Source organism: Zonotrichia leucophrys, chromosome 2 (genome assembly GCF_028769735.1).
Source record: "Zonotrichia leucophrys gambelii isolate GWCS_2022_RI chromosome 2, RI_Zleu_2.0, whole genome shotgun sequence".
NCBI classification, from domain to species: Eukaryota; Metazoa; Chordata; class Aves; order Passeriformes; family Passerellidae; genus Zonotrichia; species Zonotrichia leucophrys.
In genome coordinates, this window is record NC_088171.1 from 64506325 (window position 1) to 64534231 (window position 27907).

Sequence of the window (27907 nt, forward strand, 5' to 3'; positions counted from 1 at the left end):
GAACAATGTAAAGAATAGATCAAAGTAGTTTCAGCTACAATAACTAACCTAATTTCTGTAGTTTTACAATGAGCTCTTCTACTCTTTCAATTATCTTCTCTTTGTCCTACACCAAAGTAGCAAGAAAACAGTTACAGAAGGGGAAAAGTAAAACAAACTGAACATGTTCTCTTCATCTTGCAGCAAAATAGTAAAGAATTATTAGATAAGGGAAAAAGTAAACCAAAGTGGATAAAAAGACCAAAAAAAGCACTACCTTTAAACCCCATGAAAGATAATACTACTACCATTAAACCCCTTGAAAGATAATAAATATTAGGCATAATAATAATAAAAATTCAGGCATTAGTTGTAAAAATTGCCAGCAGAAAATTTTAGGCAGCAGTGTTTTTTAATATATTGTCATCTGAGCTTATGTCAAATGTCCTCTGTTTTTTGTCCTCACAGTAGATCTTTTGTTCTCTTTGAAAATGTCATTAAATAGACGCTCAAAATCTTGACACTTATCATAACTAATTCAATTAATAGGACAGTCATCACATCGTTTTTCTGAGCATGAAAAGCCAAGAATTCTATGGTATGATATCTAGCATTACTTTTTGCCACCCATTAAAAAGTACCTGCTGAGTCTGTGGAGGTTTACAGGCCAGTGGCTAAAAGCCACCTGTACACAATCCCCCAGACTTGTTTCTCTTCCTCATGAGCTGTTTGCCCCTAGCAGTAGCAACAGCATAACACACTAGAGTTTCACTGGAAGCTGCTAAGAAATACCTTGTGATAGAAACTTCCTTGAGTTTCAGGTGCAGGAAACCAACTAAACCTCATTGATTAATCTGTTCAACTTTTGTTAAACTGTTCTGGACCTGGCAGCAAATTTGTGAGCAAAAGTGACATTGACCACCATGCTGAGGACCTGGCTGAGACCAAGTGAAATGCTCTCCTAGTATTCAAATTCTTCTTGAAAGTTTCTCTCTTCCTTCACACGCCTTCCACGCAGGAGACGACTCTGAGGTCACTGCAAGCAGGAAGCCCAAACACAGAGGAAGTGTGTGTAAAATCCATAGTCTCAACTCCACCACCACTGTCCATTTTAATGAATGAAAAAGGCAGAGTCAGTATGGGAAGCTGGGCCCTGTCACAATTGCTACCATGCTGTTTGTCCTTTCCCTCCAAAGCAATGTGGAGCTGTGTTAGTTTCCTGCAAAGGTAATTGTTTCTATGTATTAAACCAGCCAGGGGCATGGTTTCTAATATGGTTAATTTTTAACAGCACAGCTTTGGGCCTAACTCCTTGTCCTGCGTTTTCAAGAGCTGTTTGAGAAAGTTTGGGACTTGTAATAAGTGATTCTCTGTGTTTAAACTGCATTCCCTGGTGGCTCTATGCACAGGACAGAGAGAGTGGGCTGCGCTCTAACCTCCCAGCTCAGCTGCACAGATCAGCACATGTTCCATCTGTCACAAAGCCCTGGTCACATCACCTTGTCCATCTGTCCCAGGCTCCATTTGACTCATACAGAATATGTGAAATGAGTGAAGGTGCTGTTAGTTTAGAGTAAGCTGAACATTTACAATCCAACATTTACCAATAAAGCACGGGTAAAGTAAAAGGATGTGGGATATTCTCCGTAATTAAAAGACCAAGCAGTCCCACACACAGTGGAGTCCATGAAGGCTGGTTCCTGTGGCTTTGCCTCCACACGACCCCATGCAAAGAAAGATGCATGCTCTGAGCAAAGCTAACTCTGAGCAATGGCTCATCCCATCACACTCTCACATTTCTGATAGCACACACCAGCCTTTCCTCCAGAAAGGTCACCCTTTTCTGTCATTGTTCTATACCCAAATCCTTGTTCCACAAAACTGTTCAGTGCTCAAGCTGCCTCTTAAATTTAGCTGGAATTGGCCAGTGGACTCCAACCTTACTGCAGAGACTCAGGGAGATACAAAGACAGTGTAACTCCAGAAGGAAAACAAACTAAAATATTCATCTTGGCCTGAGAAAAATTATGTTGAACTGGCAAGAAAGGTAAACCAATGGATCTGATGTTAAAACTCAGAACTGCAGTGCAAGTTCTGTAACATTCATCAGTAACAAAATAAAGCATCATCTTGCCCAGGGAGGTTTATTTTACTTGGGCTGGTTTGAAACATAGCTTTACTTGTACTTACTGTGAACTGCATTCTGTTTATGAATAATATTAGGTCTATCTTCCGGGAAATTAAATTGTAATCTGTTCTCTGTTCCATTTCTTTAACACATTCAGTTTACTACTGTAACTTATTTGTGATTTACCAAATTCCAATTACAGAAAATAGGACAACATTTTGTTCCTATGCAAGACAGGAAAAGTACAGATAACAGAGTCAAATCTGCTTCAAATGACAGAGGACAAGTAGATGTATGGGGTTTTTGATGAGAGGTGAGATAATGAAAGGGTTTTTCCCCTGGAGGATCAAAACAAACTATTTTCCTTTACATTATTCATAATATAAGACAGATATCGTTAGAAACAAAGCTAAGTTTATGGAACATTCACAGTGTTGCATATGGCTACATGTGTCTAATTAATTTTGGTGAACAGAATTTGGAACCAGAAAAATTATTTACAGCCTTATTTGTTTTGGATATATTTACCTCTTTATGTATATGCACATGTACTGATGTGGGCTGCAGTGCAGTCCAATCTCTCCAGCATTTATTCATACCTAGGACAAAACTGCTTTCAGCCTGCATATATTTGTCATGACAAAGACAGCACTGAACAGTTTCATTTTCTGGCACCAGCCTGTGTCAATTTTAACATTATACTGTCTTTTCCAACAATTCCTTGACTTTAGACCTAGAGTTTCTCTTTGGTGTCTACAGCTAGTAACAATACCATCACATAACTTTTCCTGTCACTGCTGTCCTGGAGAAAATGAAAGTAACCCTTCAGCCGGTCTCTGCAGGATGATCGACATTTGCAAGGAAACCAACTGTGCAATTTTCTTTCAAATAGGCTGAAATAGACAACAACCCACTTTCAGTAGCTGGTATATTACTAAAAAAAAAAGACAATGATAATTACATAATTGCTTTAAAATAAGTTTAAAAACCACAAACACGCCTCCTTGTACTAGTCCCCTGACTCTTATTTTGTGCTAAAATACATATGCCTTAACATATAGGTATATATTTAAATGCAATCTACACTAGATTAATCAGTTCAAGGCTCAAAAAAATTTAAAGATATTTTGAAAGTCAGCAAGGACAATTATGCTCCTTTAGGCTTATGATAATCATATATAAGAGGAATAAAATTTGAAGTTAGATTCTTCCCCAGAGTGGGAACCCTTCATTTCATGCAAGTGAGTTGCATCAAGATCAGAAATTTGCTGTGTAGTATTTTCAGAAAGACATCTGAACTCTACAGAAATGTTTCATCCACCTGTAAATGCACTACTTTCCTAGGCCTTTTCATAGTTATTACTGGGATCTTCTCTTTATTTTTAAAAACAAACTGTTCTTCATTGGGAAAGAATGAAATGCTGCCCCTGCTCTCCCAAGTTCCAGTGAGTGTAATTGTCACCAAGCACTGACACATTTGTACTAGAGAAAAATGTTTCATTAAAAAAAATCCTTCACTCTTACTGCAGTATTTTTTCAGGAGTGCTTTCCACATATGTTAAAATGTTACTTAAATTAGCATCTGCTATTTAAAATTTGTGCCTTTGAAAAATAACAGCAGCTGATCAACACACAAAACCATGATATTCTCATTTTTTGCATCTTTTTGGAGCACTGGAGATTGGTATGCATAAACAAACAGAAATGGAATCCCTCCACATCCCATCGACATTATGAGCCACTCATTGGAAGTGGGAAAAGACATGATTGGGGGTTTTCCTACATCATAAGATTTTGCAGCACACTCTCCAGAATAAGCCAAGGAAGGTCTTTCAGGTCCCAAAGCATTTATATGCTTAACTTTAGGGGCTCTGGAAGTGAGCAGAACTACTCAGATTTACAAGTTAAACACCCACCCAGCCAGAACTGTAATCCAAGCCAGTCAGCAATACCACTGTTAACTGTCTGGAGGAGCTGAATTTCTTCCCTCTGTTCCACAGCTTTCCCTTTCTTTTTATTTCCAGAAGCAAGATGAAAGATAAAAGGGCCTTCTGCTATTTGTACTAATCACCTATTAGTCACAGGAGTCTGAAAGGCAAACTGACACATCCACTCATTTTTACTGTTTCCAGTATTTACAGTATTATTTCTCCAGGACTGTGAAGCAGCTGCCAGTGATTACTAGAATTTGGCATGTAGAAGCTCATGTATATGAAAAAAACACGATCAAACAATATGCAGCTCATTAAAGAAAGTTTGTAACTCTGTTCCCTGCCCTAATACTTTGTTTTTATCTCCTGGAAATATTTACCATACCACCTGATTAGGATGAACTGCTTATGTATTTTGAAAATACAAATTATGCCATCAGTCATTCATGGTATGACAGCAAACGTGCAATTATACAACTCGGCAAGCTCCCGCAGTGCACCAAAGCAGGCACAGCCCCACTCAGCACCACCAACCCAACCTTTACTGATCTCAAACCAAAACTTGGGCAATCAAACAGCCCACAGTCTGAAGAACAAAGCTTGGACTGGCACAAACACATTCACCAGAGTGATCAGAGCCATGTCTTTCCAGTCTGCATCTGCAGGCAAGGTGAGAGGGAAGCACTTGCACACTTTCCTAGATGTGTAACAAATCAACTTTAAGATTCATTTCCCAGAGTTGGACTTCTGTGCCAAGAAGTTAATGGACCTCAATCCTACATCAAAACCCACGGTCATTCTTTCTTCTCTCTCCTCTCAAATTTTCTTTTGTGCTTTTATGGTCCTCTATGTGAGGATTCAGTCCTTCACATACATGCAGAACTGTACATCCAGAGTGTCACCTTTGGCTTGCAGGAGTAGGATCCAACTCTCTTCGACTGTGACTGCTCAACAGAATGTGCCCTATGACCACCAGGACTGACAGGGTTGGGGTTAGGAAGGGTTAGGTTAAGAACCTAGGGAAATCTACCCTTCAGCTTTTACTTTGGTCCTCTTTTCTACCTCTCCTATCAGACTTAAAAGTCCCTCCCTACACAAAACTGGCAACAATATTTACAGTGAGCTAGAAGGCAGAAAAGTAAGAAATTACAGTGAAAGTATAAAATTCATGCTGTTGTATTTATTTCCAGTTTCGTGCCTCTATCACAGCACAATTAAAACTCTCCAACAATAAACAGCTGGTTTCCTCTCTGTTGATGTGATACACTATCTTGACTCACACGATACTGGATTCACCCAAGGCTGCAACTCATTCAGAAAGCTAGCACAAATGCCATGTCCCATTTAAAATCCAAATGAGGTTTTAAAAGATCAGCCTACATCTACATAAACCTCATTCCTTACTCCTTCAGAGCGGAGAACATCATCTGAGCAAGACTTTCCACCCTCAGAAGTTCCAGCCAGTGGTCAGTTTGACTGGCATGACACAGGTAGCTGCAGAGGGCTGCTCTCTGCAGCTCCTCGTGATGCAGAAAGGAAGAAGCGATTGGTCCCGCACAGATCTGCACGGCACCAGGGATCTATTTATACAGCTCTAGCAGGCTGAAACTCTGCACAGAAACTGCAGCCATCTCTTCAGCTTTCAAGCTGAAGAGGGGTGGATGTCTCTAATTCTGATTCCCATGGTGTTCCCTGCAAAAATGACAATCATTTTAATTTTGCGTGGGGTAGAGCTGCTGGCATGTTTCACACGTCTTTCCCTACACCAGCTTCAAGATTCTTACACTCAAGGATTATCAGCTTTGTCACTGGGTATTAGATTCCATATCTGGGATTTGTAATATGGCCACCCTAATCAAATTGAGGGTAACACTTCCCCACTAAGTTCAGTAGGCACTGTAGGTTTTTTTTTTTTTTTTTTTTTAGCATATGACAATAATAAAACAATTTTAAAAAGATATTTTAGAGTCATACTATACCCAACTGTCATTTGTAAGATTTTACTGTATCATTAGTCAGAGCTTCTGGTGACAATATAACCCACAAGGCTGAAACTTGAGTGGTTTATACATGTCATCAAAGCCTTAAAAGATAAAAATCCACCTTAGAAAGTGGGAGTATTTAATTTTTTATAATATTTTTGTACTAGTATAAAGCATTCACTTAATTTAAATCAGTGACTTCTTTTCTTAAGGTATTTGTATCTGTTTGATCTTTTACAAATATCTAATTCTTTTTTTCAGATCTAATAGTGCTAAGTACTTTGAAGACAATTTGCCAGGGTTTGATTAATTAGAATTCCTACAAACCTTTGGAGGTTGGGTTTGGTGAGGGTTTTGGGGGGAGGACAGTGTGTTAGATTTTGTTGTTTGTTTCTTTGTTTGTTTGTTTTGCTGGGGTTTTTTTCCTCCCCTCCAAACCAGGGCAGAGCACTGCAAATGCAAAATTCCAGTCACCTCCCCCAGATACCAAATTGTTTCCATGAAGTGGCAGATTAGTTATGTTACTTGGTAACAGCTGTATGGTGTAGTGGCTTCTACTAGGTCTGTACAAACACATGTCCACAGGCTAGAAAACAAAACCAGACAAATTCTCAGCTAATGTAGAAAGGCTCCAATGAAAACTAGCTGTGAAGGAATGCTGTGACTCAAACTCATCACAGCCATAGTTATGGACATTACAACAAGTTACACAGTACTGATTATTACATATCAGAACTTCATTACTGACTTTCCTAGTACTGAAAATGCTCATAAAAATGAAATGTTATAAGAACATTAAAACATTTTTTTAAAAGTCATTGAAATTAAATATGGTCAAATCAGTTAATTTTATCACAGTTTTCCATTAGTTCATGTTGTTCCACTGCAGTTTCAATGTATTCATGGACACAGGCATATGCATGCACACATACACACACACAGTTTGGGGAAGTGAAGGAAAAGGAAGAAAATCAGTTTTATGAACAACCAAAGAAGTAGAAATTAAAGAACAGACTCAGCAGATCAATGAAGCACATGATTAATTTCCATTATCTTCAGGAGAGCTTGACTACAGTTAAAGTGCTTTGATGAACGAGGGTCCCCAAAACACAGTGCTCCTCAACCCAGTTATCTGAGCATGGTTTTATGTGAAACAAAACACCAGAAAGCAACTAAAGGTGTGGAAATGCTCAGGTTTAGCAAATTAAAGCCTTGTAGGAAATTCTCCTAGTTAGGAAAAAACCCATAGTGGCTTCCTAAATTTTCATCACCTCTAGCAGCTTTTGAATAATGCAATGGTCTTTCTGGCAGCTCTATAAAACCATATGTAATCTGCACAAGAAGTTCTACAATGTCTCAGCACTTCCTGGGGACTCAGAGCAGTAGGGTAGCCTTGCTACACAAGCAGAGATTAATCATTTTCTAATGCATAGTAATAAATAATATATCCCCCATAGTACATAAATTAAAGCTGTAATTTCATCCCAGTTCTGTGATGACACCAGAAGCCCAAGATGGAATTTCAGCCTCGTTATGACCAGTCAGGATACACATTATTCCTAAAATTATGATCTGAGAGTTTATAATGAACTGAGGAGTTCTGAAGGCATTACCAAAAAAAGAAGGATATGTAATTACAAGTAGAAAATAAAATTATTAAGGCAGATATTGTTTGCAGAACTTGCTAAAATAAGCAGTAAATCTCATCCCTCAAAAGCCCACTCAGCATATTTGCAGCAAGGCAAGCAAAGATCACTACTACTATCAAAAAACTGAAAGTTGTTCTAGTACCACAGGGCAATGCCTCCACCACAGCAAACAGTAAGAACTACATGCTGAAGTTCAGGTTTTATGTTACAGAGTCTTTAAAATGTTGAAAATATGTCCTGCTACAACCATACACAGCATTTCACTCACAAGTCAAACAGATATTGTACAGGTGCACAAGAGGCAAAAATATCAGGATAAAGTAACAGTATATCTCAAATTCACATTCCTATCTGACAAGGAAGCTGCTGAGCAAAACAAAATACTCATGATGAGAAGTTTTATCCTTCTGATGCAAATATATATATATGTACACATACACACACAGTTTATGCAGTGTAAAGAATCTCAAAAATTTTCATGAATAACATGGTTCTAATATTTCTCCTGCAGATAATTTCAAGAAATCTTATGAAGACTCAAAAGACATTTTACAAGTCTAACAACAGGCATTTTAATGCAAATAAGGTTTGAAGTATGAAGACCAAGAGCCAAAATAATCATCTATATAGAGTTAACTGTTATATTCACCCTGACTTTTGCTACCAATTCCCATGATTTTTAGCAAATCCCACAAGATTTCAAGGATGTCTGGAGCCAGCTTTCTTTCAGAGACAAGAAGAAAATAACTTTCTGACCGTCTTACACAAACAAGGCATGAAATTTCACAGGATCATTCACGGCCTGGAGTGGTTCCACATTCTGAACTTCTTTGCATGGTATTATTCACAGATTTATCTTATCCCCCCCTCCCTCCCACCACATTCTTGATAATGTGAGACTCATAAATCATGCTCACTGTCTCTTCTTGCTCTCTCTCCCCACCCGACTTCACTTAGGTTTGTAGCTTAGAGAGCTGTAAAAAAAAAAAAAAGTAAGGAGGGGAAATGTGAAGATTATGAAAAAAATGTCAAATGAATTGGTGCAGAAAAATTATTTTTAAAAGCTGAAAATATATAAGCTTAGAGTAACAGTTTTTGAATATCTGATACTTCCCCACAAGTTACTGCATTATTTGTTCCTTCCAACTCTTCCTCTTCCCGGTTCCCATTTCTATAATGGTAAAGTGTTGAAACCAGAATACCTGAACTTATATTTTCTGTATTCATATTTGAGTACCTAACAGCAGTGTTCTCATATTCAAGGAGCCACTCACCCAGAGAGGCCTACTAATTTTTCTGTTCTCTTTTAATCTCTCTGATAACCAGCAAAATTTTAAATCTGCATGCAAGTATTTACATGCCTACATCAGCATTTAAGGACACATTTTCCACAGACCTATTTTCTCCCTTTTTGCCTTCCCTGACTGTTCACACAAACAAAAAAAAAAGTACCAAAAATCATGAGAAAAGGACAAGGAAAGCAAGACAATTGTCTCAAGCTCCTTGCCTCCATGCTTTCTCCACAAGCAGCATATCATCACCTCTAAATAGCAACCTGAAACCTACTCAAGAGACTTACGTAAGTCATGAGTCAAGAACTAAAGCAGTGAGTGTCAAAACATTCAAAGACACAGTACCCTCTGCTCCTAGTAGTAAAGGAGTAACTGCTGAGAATATGCAAAGATGATCATTGCAGGGGAGAAAAATAGCAGTAAAGACTTGTCAGAGACCGACAGAATCACAGAATGGTTTGGGTTGGAAGGGACATTTAAGGAGCTATTCCAAACCCTCTGTTGCCACGTGCAGAGACATCTTCCCTGGATTATGCTGCTGAAAGTCGACCATTCAAAAATCAGCCACACAAACTGAGGTACAGGCTTCAGCAACAGTAGTACACTGCTAGAAACCCTCCGACCTGGTGTGATCTTGGAGGCTTGTTATGTCTCAAAGAACAATATAAGCTCCCACAAAAGTGTTAACATGTGCCCAAAGCGTGCCTCCACCTGCCTTTTACCGGGCACTCAGAGAGAGAGAGAGTTTTCTGTGGAATCTCTTAGACAGTAGGTTATGTTGCTCGTGAGATATTGCTCACAGGGAATGGCAATCCAACACAGGGACTAAAAGGTGACCCTGTAAATAAATGTCAGCTGCAAAATCAAATACCTCTCCTGAACAAACACTGCTATATTGACAGTGTAAACAAAATACAGAGAAGAGAAATAATTCCCCAATGAAAAAGAAAGAAGGAAAAAAACCTAGAGGGAATGTGGGAGGGAAGGGCATATGGCAAACCGAGGCCACTTATAACTCCAACCGATGCAGGCTCTTCCCATTCTCATCACCATACCCCATCTGTGCCTAAGTATAAATGGAAGGGTTACCTATCAAGTTCTCTTTCTTCATGCAAATAGCATTTTCACTTCATGTATTCTGAGGACTATATAACTTATCAATTCAGAAATTATTCTGAAATTGTGCTTATATAATACATACCATATTAATTTACATTCTTACCACACTAGTCATACAAACACATACAATAACTGTTGCTCAGAATGCTTTTCTCCTATCTGGGAATTATCTTACACTTGCACTCTAAATTTAAAGGCATTTGTAAAAAAAAAAAAAAAATCTGTAAAATCTGAGCACTAGCCTATTAATTGGTCTTCTTTCCCTTATTGTTAGATCAACACACAACACAAGACACATGGCCGAGGACTCAGAAGCAGTGAAAACTTCAATGCTTGCAACCCAGGGAGAGAAGCAGGACTGCAGAACTGTGTAATTACAAGAAGAAAGAAGAAGTACAATTGAGAGAGTCCCTCTGTCTGACACAGCACATCTCAGAAGAAAGACCAGCACCTGTCACAATTAACTGTGTGGTGGGGACTTCCCTACTGACACCATACCCAGAGATGTGGATTTTTCATCACACAGAATTTCAAGCTGCCTCCTGGAAAAAGAAAGGAGAAGGAGCATTGAAGGGTTTTTTCACAATGTTTTAAAATTATGTAACTTCACTAACTGAAGAAGACTCATTACCATTAACTTACTGCATTGTTGCAATACAGACATTAAGAATCCAAAAGCAGAAGCTCTTGCTGCTTATCCAAGTACTGGTGCTGATTTGTTCCTGACAAAATATAGGACAAATGAACATACTGCTAATGCATACTGTGTTAATTATTCTGCAGTGCCATATAGTAACCCTGATGGAAGTTCAAAGGAGTTGTGACAGATCCGGATGGAAACAGTAGTATATATATAGTTTAAATTTGCATTCAGTCATTTGCAGCTATAACATGGGAGAAATGAGTTGCAAGGCCGCACTGCTGCCTAAATGATCTCACATTATGCTACCAGATTAAATACTCCTGTGAGATAAAACACTGTAGAGGGCTGAAGTTCAGAAAATCTATTTCAATCCTGTTTTGTAAACCTCAGTACAGCTCCAACTCTCTGTTATTGATACCAATTCAATGGACCACATTTACATTGCAAATCCACACCAGGCTTAAAAAGTCAACCAGCTAGTGCGCAACACTGAGAGCAATGGAGGGCCTGCAGACACTTACAGACAACATGTTGCCACAACAAAGCTTAAATTTAGAGGAAAAAATACTGGCCTCTGGATTTGTAAGAACCACCCAGAGATAGGAACTGGGAGTACACAAATAAGCAGAAGCAATTCTATGAGCCTACACAAAGCAATTTCCAAAACTCATCCTCCCACATCTTTACCAAAAAGCAGCCGAGTGAGCTGAGCAGCAGCAAGTTGCTGGCTGGGACCCCTACAGGGCCCTGAAACTGGGCAAAACCCTGCTCTCTGCTCAGCCCAGCTACCCAGGACATCAATGCCCAGCCTACAGCCCATGGGACACAACACTGACCCACTTAATGCCCAGTCCAGCTCATCACTCACTCACCCATGGACCTTCTGGCATCTTTTGCCCCTGGAAAAACACAGTAGATGCTGCCTCACCCCAGGGCACTTTTGGCTCCCACAAGCCCACAGCAAGTTGTGGGTTGCAGTACAAGAGGGGTTTGAGGCTAAGCCTCTCTGAACACAGCAGATCTCACAGCAAACTCCACCTGTCAGGGAAAACTCAGGGCCAAACCACTGCAGCCCACACTCGCTGAGCTGGCCCAATGCACTCCTGAACACAAACACAACTAAACATATGAATGGTACATATAAAGCTTCCTCAGTAAAAGCAGATCTGCATGCATTTACAACGTACAGCCTTATGTTTTGATGCGGAAGTTTTGTTACCTCCCCCACGCTCCCTGAAATAAATATATTTTAAAAATTTCCATTGGTTTCTTTCAATCATTAATCACATTATACTAATAAATATTCTGACAGTGACATTGTTTAAACAACCTCTTCTCCACCCAAAATCCACTGGCAAAATCCACATGTAAGCTGACCATCACATAACCCTGCTTTTGAATGCTAATTGAAATCCACTTCCCCCAGCCAGCACAGTAAAGAGCTACTCCTTAAGAGAGGGAGTGCAGAAAAGAAATGAGAGAGGGGCCTTTGAGAGGAAATAAAAATAGGATCCCTTGATCCCACCATGATATGGCCCAGACATTCTCCCTGTGGGGGAAGACAATGTTTCTTACAGCAGTAAGAGTTTTTATAACATTTTCTTCTCTTTTTTTTCCCCTGTGCAACTTTGCTTCCTGAAGAATGCTTTATATAAAAGACATGACATTTGGCAACCCAGCTCTGCTGCTTTGAGAAATTCTTTGGCAAGCACCCTACGTGCTGACTGTATTAAGCACATCAATTTATTTATTTATTTATTTAGGCAGAAGTCAGAAGGAGCAAGCCATACAATTAATGCACAGCACAGTATCACTTCATCCAGAAAAAAAGGGAGAGGAGTTGGTAAAGGAGGAGCTGGAGTTTCTCCTTTTGAGAAACCTCATTCCAAAAATGGTTCTCCAAACTACAAGTGTTGTTGCTGTTCTGGAGCATACCAGTGATTCTCAGATCTCAAGGCATTTAGGGAACATCAATTAATTAATTAATTAAGACTGGATTCCACATCAAAGGCAGGTATCATTACACATCTATTTTGCACATGGGTAAAATGAGCCGCAAAGTGAACCTAAGCCTGTCCCGAGGCAGGAAGCACTGCCTTGCTCCTGCTGAGGGAAAGCTGCCTGCTGTATCCAGCAGGAGGGCTCAGCACTGGCCACCTGCAGACCCATGCTTCCGTCCTCACACCATGAGGGAAAACAGAAAATAGAGATATTTCTACGTGCCACCATCTTCCTAAGGGTGCAGACTGTGTCTGTGAGGCACAAGAAGTCCTGTCCATAAGCACTGATTTCCTTTGCTCCACATTGTGTGCCCATGATGTACCTCCGCACAGTTAGCAGCACGGCAGGGACAGCACCATGTGTACATATAACCATGGTCATGGGCTGGGAAAAGCAAAGTCTCTGAGGGTCAAGGACTCCAATGAGCAATGCCTATCTCCTAGTCAGATGCCACATGCTGAGCAGGAGGGCCCTACATTCGTTGCTTGGAGGTATGGACTGTATTAGTTAGGCTTACAAGAGAACAAGATTCTTCTCAGAAACAATAGAATATTTTTGCTTGTGATCACCTTTAGCTCTATTTATTTACACCAGAAAGCAACAAAGCTCGGCAGCACACTGCCAGGGACACCCAGCAACAGCAAATTCACAAAATCATGACGTTTGCAAGCTAAACAGGAAGGAGAGATGGGAACTGGAGATGACATAACACACCTGCGCAGAGACAAGCTGGCCATTCCACAAGCTTGGAAAGGTAAATCTCCTGCACTTACCACAGTATGTATTTTCAAGCTAAACTGTTAGCAGCAAATGCCCCAGCCTATCCAAGGCATTGTTTAGCCCACACACCAGAAGAAATGTTGGAACATAGTTCTGGTGCCTTCCACAGGAAGGAGCTACCAAGTCTAACCCTGCAGATTGGGTACCAAAAGGACTTTTCTCCATCTCAGAGGGCTGAAATGGGCCTAGAGAGTCTGCTTGATCAGGTGGTGCTGCTTCAAAGGCTATGTCCATGGGCACAGGTAAATCACTTAGCCTTTCCAATAGTTTTAGGCAGCTCAGTCTAAAACAAGTGTTAGCTATTTAACACTGAAGTGTTTTCTACACACTAGTCTAAAAGAGACAGATGTGTGTTCTCATCTGTTGCATGCACCCTGATGTAAAAAAGAAGTCTACCTTTGTTCCTAGAAAAGAAAATCTGGCACAGCAATCTAAACCTGCCTGGTGTTTGCTAGAAGAATATGAGGACAACTGTTTTTCTTTTAAATAAAAAGTCTCGTATTACCCTCCCTTCCTGTTCTAAAACTTCTTCCAAGAATTTCTCTCCTTCATTTCTAGGCCAATTTTTATGATATCCAAGTAGTTATCACAACAGCACTATAAAAGCACAACTTTTCAAGGTTTATTCAGGGCAAACAGACCTCAACCAGACTGCCAGTTTTGGCAGAAGTTTGGCATGACCAAGGACTCAGTACAGTAAGATACAGAACTCAGCATCAGTTAAACTGTACAGCAACCTCTGCCAATCATCTGTCCTCAGTGAAAGATGCACCAGGCTCTCCTTTGAAAAAGATTCAGGGATTTCAGCACTGAAAAGGGCCAAATGCACACAAATCTGTCCACAAAGAAATCACTTGCGAAATTCCCATCAACTGAAGCAAGGAAATACCAAGCCTTCAGTAGCACTCCTCAGTCACTCTCTTTAGCCTGGAAACAATGCACTTTAAGTGGGGATTTCAAGCTTGGTGAAACAAGTTGCTGATGCCCACACAGGATACACACCTTGGTCTTCAAGCTGGCTCTGAAAGCATAGGCCAAAAGCAAGTGAGGGAAACCTCAGCACAAGTGGTTTCAAGCTATGATCTCATTAGCTCAACACACAGGCTTGAAAGTGCACGCAAAATTTGAAGTCAAGTTTTAGATCTGTGTGCCTATACTACATGTCAAATCACAAAGATGCCCACATTGTCCCGATGCAAAATTTCACACCAAAACATTAATAATGTGTTTAAACAGAGGAAACAAAAATATTCTCCACCAAACATATCTGTGACGGCAACTTAGAGGAGCTACCATACCAGCACAGACTGGCAATCTCGCTAGCTTGAGGTGCACAGTACAGAGATGCTATCAAAGACAAAATGACATAGCTTAAATCTTATGTACAATTATTTTGCTTGAGGAGAAGGAAAAGGTTATGACAGAGAGAAAAGACTTGGAGGTACAGGGGGGGAAAAGGACACAACACACGAGAGAGGGACAAGACTTGGTTGTTTTTAGCTTAACACTTGCCAAGTGAAAAAGCAAACATGAGTCATAGTAAAGGTAATTCAAAGTGTGATGTGACTGCGATGGAGAGCTTGCAGACCACACTGCATGAGTCAGCAGCACAGATAAAAAGGGTGATAAGAAGCAGCAGATGGGACATGTCTTTACTAAAACAACCCTGCAGGACACAGGCCTTCTTTGCTCTAATGAAACAGTCGTGCCAAGCTGCCACACGCTGGCTCGTACGCTTGCGATCCTGTGAATCAAAGAATGCCACGCATGGTTAGGAAAGCAGCAGGCAAACAGCTGCCGACGGATCCACACGCAAAAAACAGCCCAGAAAGCAAAGCAACAGCACCGCCCCAACACTCCCACGCCCTGACGAGCGCCTGGGACACCACCCTCCAAAGCACTCAGGCACTGGGGTGGGGAGGAAGAGAGCAGGGGAAGGAAGCTGTCGCTGGGATCATGGCATTCAACCTGGCCGTCAGCCAGCTTTTCCCTTCCTGCTAGTCAGACTTGGCTTTCCTGGTGAGTGCCGAGGGCAGGCGGCTGCAGGATCCCCCCGGCCCCCCTCTGGCTCCCCTGCAAGCACCTGCAGAGCCCGGAGGCAGCTGCAGCTGGACACTCCTACGTGTCTAAAGAAGCGCAAAGGGCAGCTGGGGCTACTTGCAGAGCTACACTCCAGTGGACCTGCAGCTGAGGTGGCCTTGCTAAACTCAGGTTTAAAGCTCCATCTTTTTTTTTTCAGGGCTGTGTGGCCTGTTTTGCTGCAAGAGCAGAACATTCAGCCCCACGTTCTTGGGCAGCAGAAGCCATACAGTCATATGCAAGGCCACGTTACCTGCAAAATGCAAATGCTGCCCTGGCCACATAAACAACATGCAGTGGTGGTTCCTCACTGTCAGGATCCCTCCACTTCTGAACCTGGACAGGAAAGATGAAGGTCCTCTGTCACAAGCTCAAATGAAGATAGAGATGTAAGGTAAAGCTCAATTCCCCTTTCATCTCACTTCTTGGATAAGGTAAAATTATACCCTGCCTGTAAGGGGCAAGATAGAAAGTAAAATGCTCTATTTTTAGACACAAGATCCTGCTTCATCAGGTTCATCTAATTTCTAAGAAACAAACTTTGACAAAGGTCTGCAGCTGAAGGAGATGAAAAATGACTTGTTTAATTTTCTTTTAGTGCAGCTCATAGCATGACTAGCATAAATCTAAGGAAATCTGCTTTAGCCACATAGACACACCAGCTGTTTTATTTGGGATAGTCCCTATATTTTAGCAATATATATAGAAAGAGAGATAGAGTTTGTTTTCCCCAATCTGTCCTGCCAAAATAAGCATGTTACGCCCAAGCATTTCAGTGGAGCTAGAAGGTGTGTCTATTCCCCCTGCTCCAAACATCTTTATTTATAGATTTCAAAATTTGACAGGTATGCTGAGGAAGAGCAGTTGCTGAGCCTAACACACTCTGCACAGCAACAGATCTGTTGTAACAGATTAAAGGCAGAGAGAGAGAGAGGAAAGTGTTGTACTTTCCTTCTTTGCACAAGTCCTTGCTTTCAAATGCATCTTTTTTGGAGATAACGACAGCAAAGGCTTGTCTAAAATAAAGCTGGACTCAGAGCCAAGGCTCATTGCAGCCCCATAGACAGCAGAGCTTGGCTCTGCACTTTGGTCATGCACTTTTCTAACCCAAGTGTGTATATTCCAAGAAGTAGGTAGAGGAACTGCTCCCCTGCAGTCATCAGGAACATTAGTGAAGGGGGAGGGTGGTCAGCCTGTGTGAAAAACAGTAAAGTTAGTTTTCATTTCCTGTCAGTTTAAATCTTATCTTAGAGGCTTCATTAGCTGATATTTTCTTGCCTGCATGCAGTGGAACTCCTTTTGTTACTCACTCACAGAAGGTCCCCATCAGCTGCCTGCAGTTAAGTGTCAGTACTCTGGAATCCACCCTGCCCTGTCCACCATTCGCAGGCTGTAGCAGCCAGTGAATCAGTCTGCAACCACAAATTGCCATGTGGCCTTCCCCTTGTAAGTCTACAAACAAACATACTCCTGATTATAGCATCCACTAGCAAGCTGCTAAAAAAAACAAAACAAAACAAAAACCAAAAAAACAAAAGAAACCCTAAAACCAAAACAACAACTAAACAAACACAAAGAACCCCAAAAGATAAATGCACAGGATTCATGGAAGCTGATACACAATTTTTCCCCCAGACTAATCTTTCCATTATCCTTGAAGGGTTTGGGCCATGCAGAAACACCCTCATGCTCATTTTACTACTGGGTTTCACACTTACTGATTCTCCTTGAACTCATGATGCAAGTGCCTCTATTTCTTCTGCAGATGATTCCTGAAATTGCTGTGCAATTTGCATGTGGACATACAGTGTCAACTGACCTGAACACAGTTAGTGACAAACTGTGATCAGAGCTCAGATGCAGACTCACTGAGGACTCCCTTGACCTCAGCCTGGAGACAGTGCTGCACTTACATAAATCCCACACAGGGCTCTCAGGCCACCAGCACAGAAACTGCTTAACAGTGACAAAGGGACGACAAACCATGACTGATAGTTCTGCAAAAAGGTTCCTCATCTCCCAGCCACAGCCCCTGTCAATACAGACACTTCTGAGCATCACCTTTCAAAAGGACCAATCAGATGCACTCATCCCTCTAAGCTGAGCTCCAAGACACAGTTAGGCAAGGGTGGCACCCTGCATCAGAGGCAGCTGAGGATGGGCATCAAGCTAGGAGAGGAGAAAGGAGAGGTACAAGTGAGGGAGCACAAAGCTTATGATGCTAAGAGTTAACCAGCACTGTACATGGAAGGAGCAGCAACTTCTTCCCATGCCTGAACTCTGACAAGGAGCAATGCTGGGAAGACTGTGCAGCCAAAGTCATGGCCAAGTGAGATGGAAGAGGGGCAATCACCCAATACTCCACTCATGCCCATCTCTGAAGATTTATCTCAGCACCACATCATTGATTCCTTCCCCAGTTTCCAAGAACTGGCTTTTCTATATACATTAGAAAAAGAAAATTAGTTTTTCCAGTATCTTTCTTTCCAGCTCATGTTTGCAAAGCTCTCCAAGAAAAAAACTGCAAGACTCCACAAGTGATCGGTGTTATCACATTTGATCCTTGAGCTTGCTGCCACCCATGGGACCAACAGCCATCACTGCCTTTTCCTGGAAGAGATTATGTAGTGTATCAGAAAACAAAATTACTAGCTTTATTCCTAAAATCTCTCAACAGTCTTCAGTCTCAGTTCCTCATTTACAGCTGGATGAATCCGAAAGAGAGAGTCACTTTTGCAAGATCCAAGAATGTGACTGGGAACACAACAGCAAAACCTCAAGCTCTGTTCCTCTCCTAAGTCTGCTACACAACCCTCTTCTCCCCCTCTGGGCACAGTGGAGACGGGTCACCACCTTCTGCATACAGGTTAATTAATGTATATAAGTGATTTCTTTCTCATGCACTTATGTATGTAAATTAAGACATATTCTAAACTAGTTTATGACAATGTATATTACATTCAAATGTGGCATCTGTTGAAACTGTTCAAATTCAGAGTTGTTGTTTGATCAACATTTAGAAAAGGTTGTTTCCTGCTGAAGTCACAAAGAAAATCAAACCTCAAGACTGCTATCAGTTAATGACTGCACTTCTTAAACCAGGCCTGCCAGACAGCTTGCTGCAGGAGAGTCTTCTGCCAGCCCAAAGAGGCTTTCTGTCATGTCAGTGCATTTAGCAAGCTGAGTTATATAGCTGGTTCAAACAAAAGAAAGAAACTAAAAAGTTGTGGATGGAAGGAAATAGGAGTTAAAATAATTTCTTAACAGAAGTGATATGCAAGAGTTCAAGATGATTCCCAAAATTCTTATCTAAGATACTGTGACCAAAAAAAAAATAATAACTAGAAATAACAGTTCCTTTTAAAAATGACTTAATTTTAACACAAAACAAGCTGATTTTTTTTCCTCTTCTCCCCTCCTATTTTTCAGCTCCTATTTTAGGGAAGCATTTAGTTGCATGACAGAAATGTTTCAGAATCTCCTTTTTGGGCATTTTTGCTGAACGTTTATTTTAATGTGAATATAGCCTGATACAAGTCACATGAAAAAATCTAATCTAGTCAACAGTGAACAGAAAGAACACCACTGATTTAAAAAAAAATAGAAAAATTAAAGGCTCACAGAAATATATGTTGGAGCAGATTAGTGGTAGAACATCTGTAGAAATACAATGTAGTACAAGTTTAAAAAAAGATATATGAAATTATTTCAAGTACTGAATGCATTCTCTTCTTTAAGGACTATAACTAAAAAGAGTAAATGCAAAGCAAGATTTAGAAGCTGGTGATTTCTGTAAAGTTCTCCTGATTGCTGATTTTAGTCACAATTTAAATCAGCAGTTTACATCCCCTGAAGAAACTCCACAGGAAGAGCAGTGCTGATTTATTTCTTATGCGATGGGACGCTCAGGATCATGAGGAACATTAGTTTTCTGATGCAAAGCAGATACACTGGGACAGAGAAATGTGCACACTGCTATTCCATATTTAAAAAGGCAAGAGACTAAAATATATGCACATATGTGCACGTGTGAATATGTGTCCTCATTTTGTTATCACACTCGATCAGGACGCAGACCTGCATAGCAGCAGACTAGGAAGAGGAAGCTCTTGCAAAGAGGTAATGAGCAGCAATTCTTGGGTGCTCAGGGCAACTTTCCCAGGTGCAGGAGCACCAGGAGTGGCTCAGCAGCAGGTGCCTTGGTGTAGGCACAGCACTGTGAGGCCAGAGCTGCAGGGCCAGGGACAGGAACACACGGTGATGTCTGACTGCCCAGGGTCAGTGTGGATACTGCCAGGATTACGATAAACCTTGCTAAATCTATGCCAGGCACATGGTGACTCTGCACCGTCCTCTGCCACTGCTCCTAGGCCCAGGATGAGGGTGACAGAACATCCTTCAGGATTGTCACACCAGAGGCTGCACTGAGCAGGACACAAGGAGCCTGGCTGCCCTCGCATGGAGGCAAACTGGCCCTCCCAACTCAGGAAACTCTCCTAAGGGTGTCCTGTAGCAACTCCATCGCCCAGCTCGTTCTCATGCATCATAGCAACACATGCGACCTCCTCTTCCCTGTCATGCATTCCCTGTGTTTCAAAAAGAAAAGTACATTTTGGTCCTATAGCAGAAATGGAGTTGAAAGACTGCAGGGGACCTGCAGGAACTTTCAAAGTCATAGAAGGGATCCTCCAGTGAAGAAAAAAGGGAGGAAAGTATTCATAGGGACACCACAAGGCATTTCTCAAGGCACTTAATGTAACAAGACAATGGAGAGTAACTCATGTATAGATAGCAATGAGGTAACTAAAGCTTAGTTCTTCTCAGCCTGCTCCCTACTCCACATAAAAGAAGCATAAAAGTGCACAGACATCAAGATTGAAAACACAACATCTTGCTCCAGTTCAGCTCCTGTGCCTCATAAAGTACTGCTGGTTTTACCATGGCCATGCTATGTACAATCAATAACAGGTACTGATAGTGTTTGCACAATACTTCAATAAGCAAAGTCAACTAACATTGCTTCCTCTATTTCTGTGTAGAGTAAGATATTTACAGGAACAGCCTTTTGAAATGCTCCAGTAAAATTAGCTTGCTCAGATTTTTTTTTAAACTAGAACAGAGAGCAGAAGGGTATCATCATCATCACTGAGTTTTGTGCATAAATCAGCTGTCTATTTGCCACTGGTATGTTGCAATAATGAATTGTCACTATCTCTTCAGTTACTTGCTGGGTTATTAGATTACCTAATTACCTAAGTTCACAGAATAAAATAAATAAATAAGATTTCTTCATTATTTCCTGGGAAACGACCTTCAGAAGCATGTATTCCACCTCCTTTCCCAAAGCAATACCCAAAATATTCCTGTAGGAGGTTTGTCTGTTTTATAAAAACCTCCAGTGATGATGCTTCCACTGCCTCCTCAAAGGCAAATAACTGCAGGACCAAAATATCCTTATAATTTCAAAGCTTTCTTAAATGTTTACCTAAGTCTTGTCACCTTCATATTGAGCCCCTTTCTTTTAGCCCTAGCCCCAAGCAGTCAGGCCGTACAGTTTATTCCCCTCCTCCCTGCAGGAACCTTGCACATACTTGAACACTACTATCATGTCTGTTACTGGCCTTGTCCCCTGTAGACTAAACAATCCCTATTCTTTCATCTTCTTTCCCAGGTCATGTTTTCCAAATCTTTCATCATTTTTCCTGCCTTCTTCCTGGACACCACCCAGCTGGCTCTTGACTGCATTGTACCCCAAACTAGATGTTAAGCCATTTCAAACACTGAAAGGAGTGGAGGAGTTATTTCATGCCTTTTCTTTACACACCCTAAAACAGTGCTTTCCTTTCCTGAGGAACATGGATGGGGAACCATTGTTCTTTGTATGACTGTATGACACCTACAGTCTCAGGTCTGCAACCCTCCTCAGATGCGCTGTCCTGTGCACATGGACCAGGCCTGGGAGGATGTGAGCTGGGACATTTCTCTACAGGCTTGGTCACCAGCTCCAGGGTCAGAACCAAAGCAGGCAGGGGATCAAAAGAAAAGCTGCCCACTCAGCAGAGCACTGGCAGCCCAGGTGCCAGGGAGAGAAGGACATGACACAGGTTTTCTCTGCTGGTCTGGGAACCAGCTGTGATTTTTTTACCACCCTACTCAACCAAACCAGGCCAAACAATTACTCCAACACAGCCCAACACCAGCTCACAGACCACCTTCCGAAGAACCACTACTGAGTCAGCCCCATCCTGTCTCATGCAACAGGATATTTCTATCTCTCTACAGCACTTCTATGTTTGTATCCTGGCTATTTTTCAGGGTTTTTTCCCAGACTATTTCTCCTATTAGCTAGGGCAGCTCAAAACTCTAATCCTGCCTTCCAAGGAGCCTGCAGCCCCCTTCACACTTTTTATCCTATGTAAAATTACCAACTGCTCTCTTTGCTCCATCAATCATTTCAATAATGAAAACAGTGAATATTTTATTACCAAAGCCAGGACAGACCCCTGGGGAATCTCACTCACTCCACTCTTACAGTTTAACAGCAAACCATGAATAACTACTTTGACTAATGCCTGGTGAAATGCTGTGCACCCACATTACAGACCAGCTAACTAGACTTCCAGCCTGCCTCAAAGAAAGCTGTGTTAGAAAGCAGCCAGAGCCCCCCATTAAAGAGGGAGTAATTTCAGTCAGACAGAGGGGTCCAATTACACTGTCATAGGCACTGTTGGAAAGTCTTTGCTAAATACTGCCATAAAAATGTAATGCATGCTGATAGGAGAAAAACGAGGGTTGATAACCAAGCTTAGGATGACAGGAAGAACTTCAGCAGAACTGAGACAGCAGGAGCTTCACTTTGCAAGAGAGAGACTTGGAAGAAGCAAACTGAAACATAATATAAAAGTTACAGGAATTTTGTGCCTTCCATCAACTGCTGCCGACTTAGCAGTTAAAGAAGATACTATCACACAGGTGTGGTTTTCTTTGGCTTATTTTAGTAAAACCAAAATGTTTTCTTAGCTCTTCCAGATGGTTTTCTAAAGTGCATTCTTTACTTCTCCCTAACAGCCTATTCTGCTCAAGGATCACAAACAGACCTGACAGATAGCAAAGACCATGGTTCCCAAAACCCTGATAAATGCTTTTAATCATCCACTGAAAACATCCCCATCTCCATGCCACCACTAAGAGAAGCAAGTGGCAGTGGTTGGTGCCTGTAACAGGGAGAAAGGGTAAGTTCCATGGAAAGTGAAAGGTGAGGCAGCTTTCCAACACTGGCTCCCTCTGCTTGCCAAAATAGCAATGCCCTGCCCACGCCTCACTCCTACTTGTGTGGAAGATGCACTCGCTTCCCAGGAGAGTTTACTCTCGCAATGCAGATGTGCTTCACTGAGGCAATCGCGCTCTGTTGCGTAACAGAAGGCAGAATTAAACAGTGTGTGCTGCTCGGTGCCGTTTTCAAATGTACACCACGAGTTACTGTGGAGTTCAGTGGTGGTGCCAAGAGTGTTAACACAATGATTTTAGCAGGGAAGAATACATCATATCCTCCCAACTCCCACAGCTTACTCGCGTCGTAATTTTGCAAAATCCTTTTGAACTTGTCCGTAAAATACAAAGTCACACATCTGTGTGACACATCTGTGTGACTTTTGTTTGCTCTTTGGTGACTGGGGGTATCGTCACCTTGAGACCTAACACACCTGCACCAGTGGCAGGCACAGGGCAGCTCTGGGAAGAACCTGGCAGGTGACTGCACCAAGGTGCTGAAAGCTGAACCCTTCACCCCATGTCCTACAAAAGAGGGATTAAAAAAAATTATTTATCTGTCACAAGCAGAATCCAGAAGCAATAATTTCCAGTCCCCCCTGTGAACAAGGAAGAACAACACTGCAGATGCTTCCATACTTTGAATAAGACTATGCAAACATTTTGATTCTTCTCTGTTTCTAGGAGTTGCACAATGCCATTCCTCTTCAGAGGAATACAGGTCTTTTCTAAAATATATTATGCATAACCTAGTTTTCCACAGTAGAAAACTCACCAAGGGAATACTATTTGCTCATACCAGAAATGTATCCCAAAATTACAGTAATTTATAGCCTCATTTTCATTGACAAAAGAAATAATACCATTCTCTTCTGACAAATATCAGTACACTGAAAAAGTAATGAATAAACGTCTATAAACAGGTATCAAATAAAACAACTGTCAATCACTGCAACAAAACTTTAATTAAATCATATGGTAAGCAAAAAAAAGAAGTAAAAACAAGTCATATAATCTGAAATCAAAATAAAAATCTGTCTGTCATGCCAAAGCAAAATTCAGAGCAGTAAAATACCATAACCTGTTAAGTAATCAGTCATCTAACTGTTAATTGTAAAGTTCCGAGTTTACAAAGCAAAGACAAACATCCAGATTCAGCAAAGTACTTTGGCATGTGCCAAAGTACATCTGTATTTTAGAAACATATTTTATGTGACTGAGTTTAAAACTCTGACACTCTTCATATACACCTCTACTGTGATTTTTTTTTTAAGCGACAGAAAGTGATCTGCACTGTTCACATTTTAGTATTACAAATCAACCCAGCATTCAGCCTCAGCTGAATACATATTTCTGGAGACACATCAGAAAGAAACCTGAGGATTAGCCCTAACACAAAAGGATGAGGGAGTTGCATGCTGTCATCCTGCCAATTTTCCAGAACAGAAGAGTTAGTAAATGAGGCATAAAGCGATGTGAGCAAAGAAACTCATACCTGCAAAAAAATGCAGAAGTATCAGGTATGCAAGAAAATGATAGTAAGTAGTATCAGGCCAAATCACAGGAACTGCTGACCAGCTGAAATTCCTTCTGACCTCCGCTGGAAATACTTAGCACCCTTAAGGCTAGCTAAACTTATAAGCCATCCTAAACTGATGCTACAAATTAAATTTGAATATTCAGCACTACACTTTTTTACATCTCTGGCCTTCTATTGGAATCAATGTAAGGCAGCAGCACTAACTGAACCTCTAGTTACATTAAAGAACATCTCCCTATCTGTTACTGTAAAATTAATACAGTCTTCTCTCTTTTATTTCTTACAGTGTTAGTGGTAGCAACATCAAATATACCTATGCTATTGCTGTAGGGGAAAACCCAAAAAGTTCCCATTTTGGTCTCTGAAAAACCTCCCATTACTACAGTTGGATGCACAAAGAAAAGGTGGGGCACTGTGGGGCAAGTGCCAAAGAAAAAGACGCACACTCGATAGGGCACATCGAGTGTGAGCAGGAATGCAGCAACCAGCCCCAGCTGGGGCAGAGGGACTGTCACCTTGTGGCAGGGACTGAGTCAGCTGCACACTTCTATATCTGCCAAAGTGGGCTGACAGGTTTCATTTGGCAAAGACTACTTCTGGGGGAGGGGGAAAGCCAAGGTGGGGATGAGGAGTTTCACTGCCTGGGGACAGCTTCTAAGTGACTACAATTATTCTGATAGATAGGATTTAAAAAATTAAAAGAAGATAAATTAATTAATTAACTGAAGAATAAAAGGTTTAACTTACGGAATAAGACACCACTTTAAGAGGTTTCCCCACTTTCCCTGCTGTAAAGCACTTCAGAAAAATTCAGCTACTGCTTCTCGTGACCTTTTCACTGAAAGAGATCAGAGTAAAAACAGGAAAGAGCTAAAATGATATGCATTAAAGATGCTTCATGTTAGGAAAGTCTTTTGAGTCAATGTTGCAAATTCACTCTGTGTCAGATTTGCCAATATACTGCTTGCCAAAGGCTATCTATTGAGAGCAGCAGCAGTCAAAGCAGGAGTGCTGCTCTCAGTTGTTGCAGCAACACCGTACACACCGTACGATGTAGCTATGTAGCATTTGCATCTGCTGCTGGTTTTCCACACCCAAAAGTTCACTTCATGTCTTTTGATTAATTTATAACATCCTGAGCCTCCAGGCAGATTTGCTCTGCTGATTTCCCTTTTCTTAACAATAATACAAATAAACATGGAAATAAATCTATTGTCTGAGGAACCCTTCCATTAATTCTGTTCTTTGATGGTTTGGTTGATTTACTATGGTGAGGAATCAAGAGTGAAGTGGATCGTAGCTTAATACTGAGTGTGGGTAATCTTCCCTTTGCATAATGCTGGTACACTATGGCCCAAATACCAGAGATTTATTTGATGTGTACATGCTTTCAAGCATTAGTAAACAAGTTGCAGCCCATTATAAAAGAAGAGCAGATCCAAACAGTTGTGAAGCTCTTTATGTACTAGATTGGCATTGGCAGTGCAATATACTTACATCTGCATGTGTACTAGCTTTAAACTTCTGGGCACTATTTCATGACAAAACATAATTTTTCAAACTGTAACTAAAAATATGGCTGAGATCACTTCCCATGACCTGATGCACTGTTGTTGGAATCACAACAAAAGTAAGCAAAAGGCACAGTTTTCTTTTTCTCTTTTTCCTTATAATTGATTTTATTCCTTGTAACATAACCAAAATGAGGAAGAACTTCTACTAGAGCCTCAAAAATGTACAGACAAATTCATTCCCATGAAAAAACACAAAGCATCTCTCACTTCTCATTTCTTATTCTTCCATTACTTTGAAGAAGATGTTATAGAACACACAGAAGTGCTCTATGAAACATCACTGAATTTCTTACTTTACTAGACCTATCAAATAAATTACAATCCTACATTCTATAACTAAAACATTCTTCTTGTTGTTCATGTACAAATAAAAACAAATTTCTTTCTTTAGAGGCTGGTCTTAAGAGCAAAGCATTAACTTAAAAATTAATTTCAATAATGAAGTTTCAAGCAATGGTACAGTGGAAGAACTTGGAGTGCAAAGAAGTTATTTGCAGGTGGCAATGCCTCCTGGATAAAAGACCCACTCTAGGTCTACATTATTTTAACATACACAGGCAAAACTCACCCAAGCTGTAATGTTAGGTATCAATAAGTCATTCTCACAATATGGTGCATTTTTCCTACCTAGGAGAAGAATCATGATCCCATTCTCAGGCACCAGCTTTACAGTATGGTACCTAATTCCTTGCACTCTCACACACATAACGTGATTTTCAGCAAATCTCCCAGTTTATACTGACCCCCCACACAGGCTACAACTGTACACCAGCTGTCACTGGCCTAGATTTTATCCTGTCCTGAGCTGAACACTGACTTGGGATGACTCAGAAACAGTTGCCTCTGTTTTTTCCCCTGCTTAATAAATAAAGAAGCCACAACAGAGACAGAGAGAAATTCAGAGCTGGAGGCAGGAAGGACTGTTCAGACAGCAGTTGCAAAATCTCATTTGCAGAGGTGTAGAAAAGGTACACTCGTGGAGCAAGGTCTTCAGATAAAGCCTCAAATCTTGGTAGCAACTATCAAATGGACACAAAAGCATATGCCTACAAAGGAGGTGCTGTGAGAACAAACACATCAGTGACTGAGAGACGCCAGGATACCACAAAAAAGTAACACAGTAAGAAGAGAGGATGCCAATGTCTCAGATAAGCAGTTATGGCCATGTTTACTTAAACTGTTCTGCTGAGCTGTTCCCATTTCAGGCAGAAAACTTTGATTTAAGGAAGAGACTTGCAGTTCTGTCTTCATATTTTTTTCCCTTCAAAGCATGAAAGAACTTCCTTTTTCAAAACCAATTTAACAAAGTTTACATCCAAACCCTCTCAGTCCCAAAAATGTCAGATCTGAGCTCTATTAAAAGCAGCAGTTAGTGCAGCCAAACGCTCCACAGTACATTTAATAGACTATAATATTTCTAATGCCTTACTGCCTGAAGTCTATGATCTGGAAAACCAGCCAAGCACACCCACCCAAGAGCAATGACTGCTACAAGGAGAACTCTTATCTCCCTGTGGTCCTCTATCACCACTGGCATGAGCAGAGCAGGGACTCTCCAGCTGCAGACAGTGAGCGTACAGACCACCTCTCTGGCAAGAGGAAGCCTGAAGGAAGCAGACAAATTAGAAATGAAAATTGTGCCAAGCATGTAAGCATAGAGCTACTGTTTCAAACTTCAGGTCCTGCAGTCTTATGGATGTATTTTATTACTAGATTTTATTGGACCCTTCTTCTCCTAGCCTACTGCTTCCCTCATATCACTTACAGTTCCTCCCATCCGTTTTTGCCTCACATCCTTCAGGCTGGAAGATTGCCCAGATCAGCTTCCCTAGTTCAGCCACTAACTCCCTTGACACCAGTGGGGACCAGAGTAGGCATCTGCCCCCAGCTCAGGTATGAGCACCCTGCACACCCAGCAGTACTTTCCCCTCGCTGGCCTAA

At 41.1% G+C, this 27907-nt stretch overlaps 1 protein-coding gene across 10 annotated transcripts in view; it reads right to left on the reverse strand.

The window, feature by feature from the left end:
• ATXN1 (ataxin 1) overlaps positions 1–27907 on the reverse strand; it is a 334709-nt gene that overhangs the window by 161475 nt on the left and 145327 nt on the right. For 9 of the 10 annotated variants that reach the window (XM_064705220.1, XM_064705217.1, XM_064705222.1 and 6 more), the window contains one exon: positions 25140–25230. The exons of the other annotated variant lie outside the window; for it this stretch is intronic. The gene's annotated coding sequence lies outside the window, so the exon portion shown is untranslated. The remainder of the gene's footprint in view (positions 1–25139; positions 25231–27907) is intronic. 10 annotated transcript variants of the gene reach the window in all.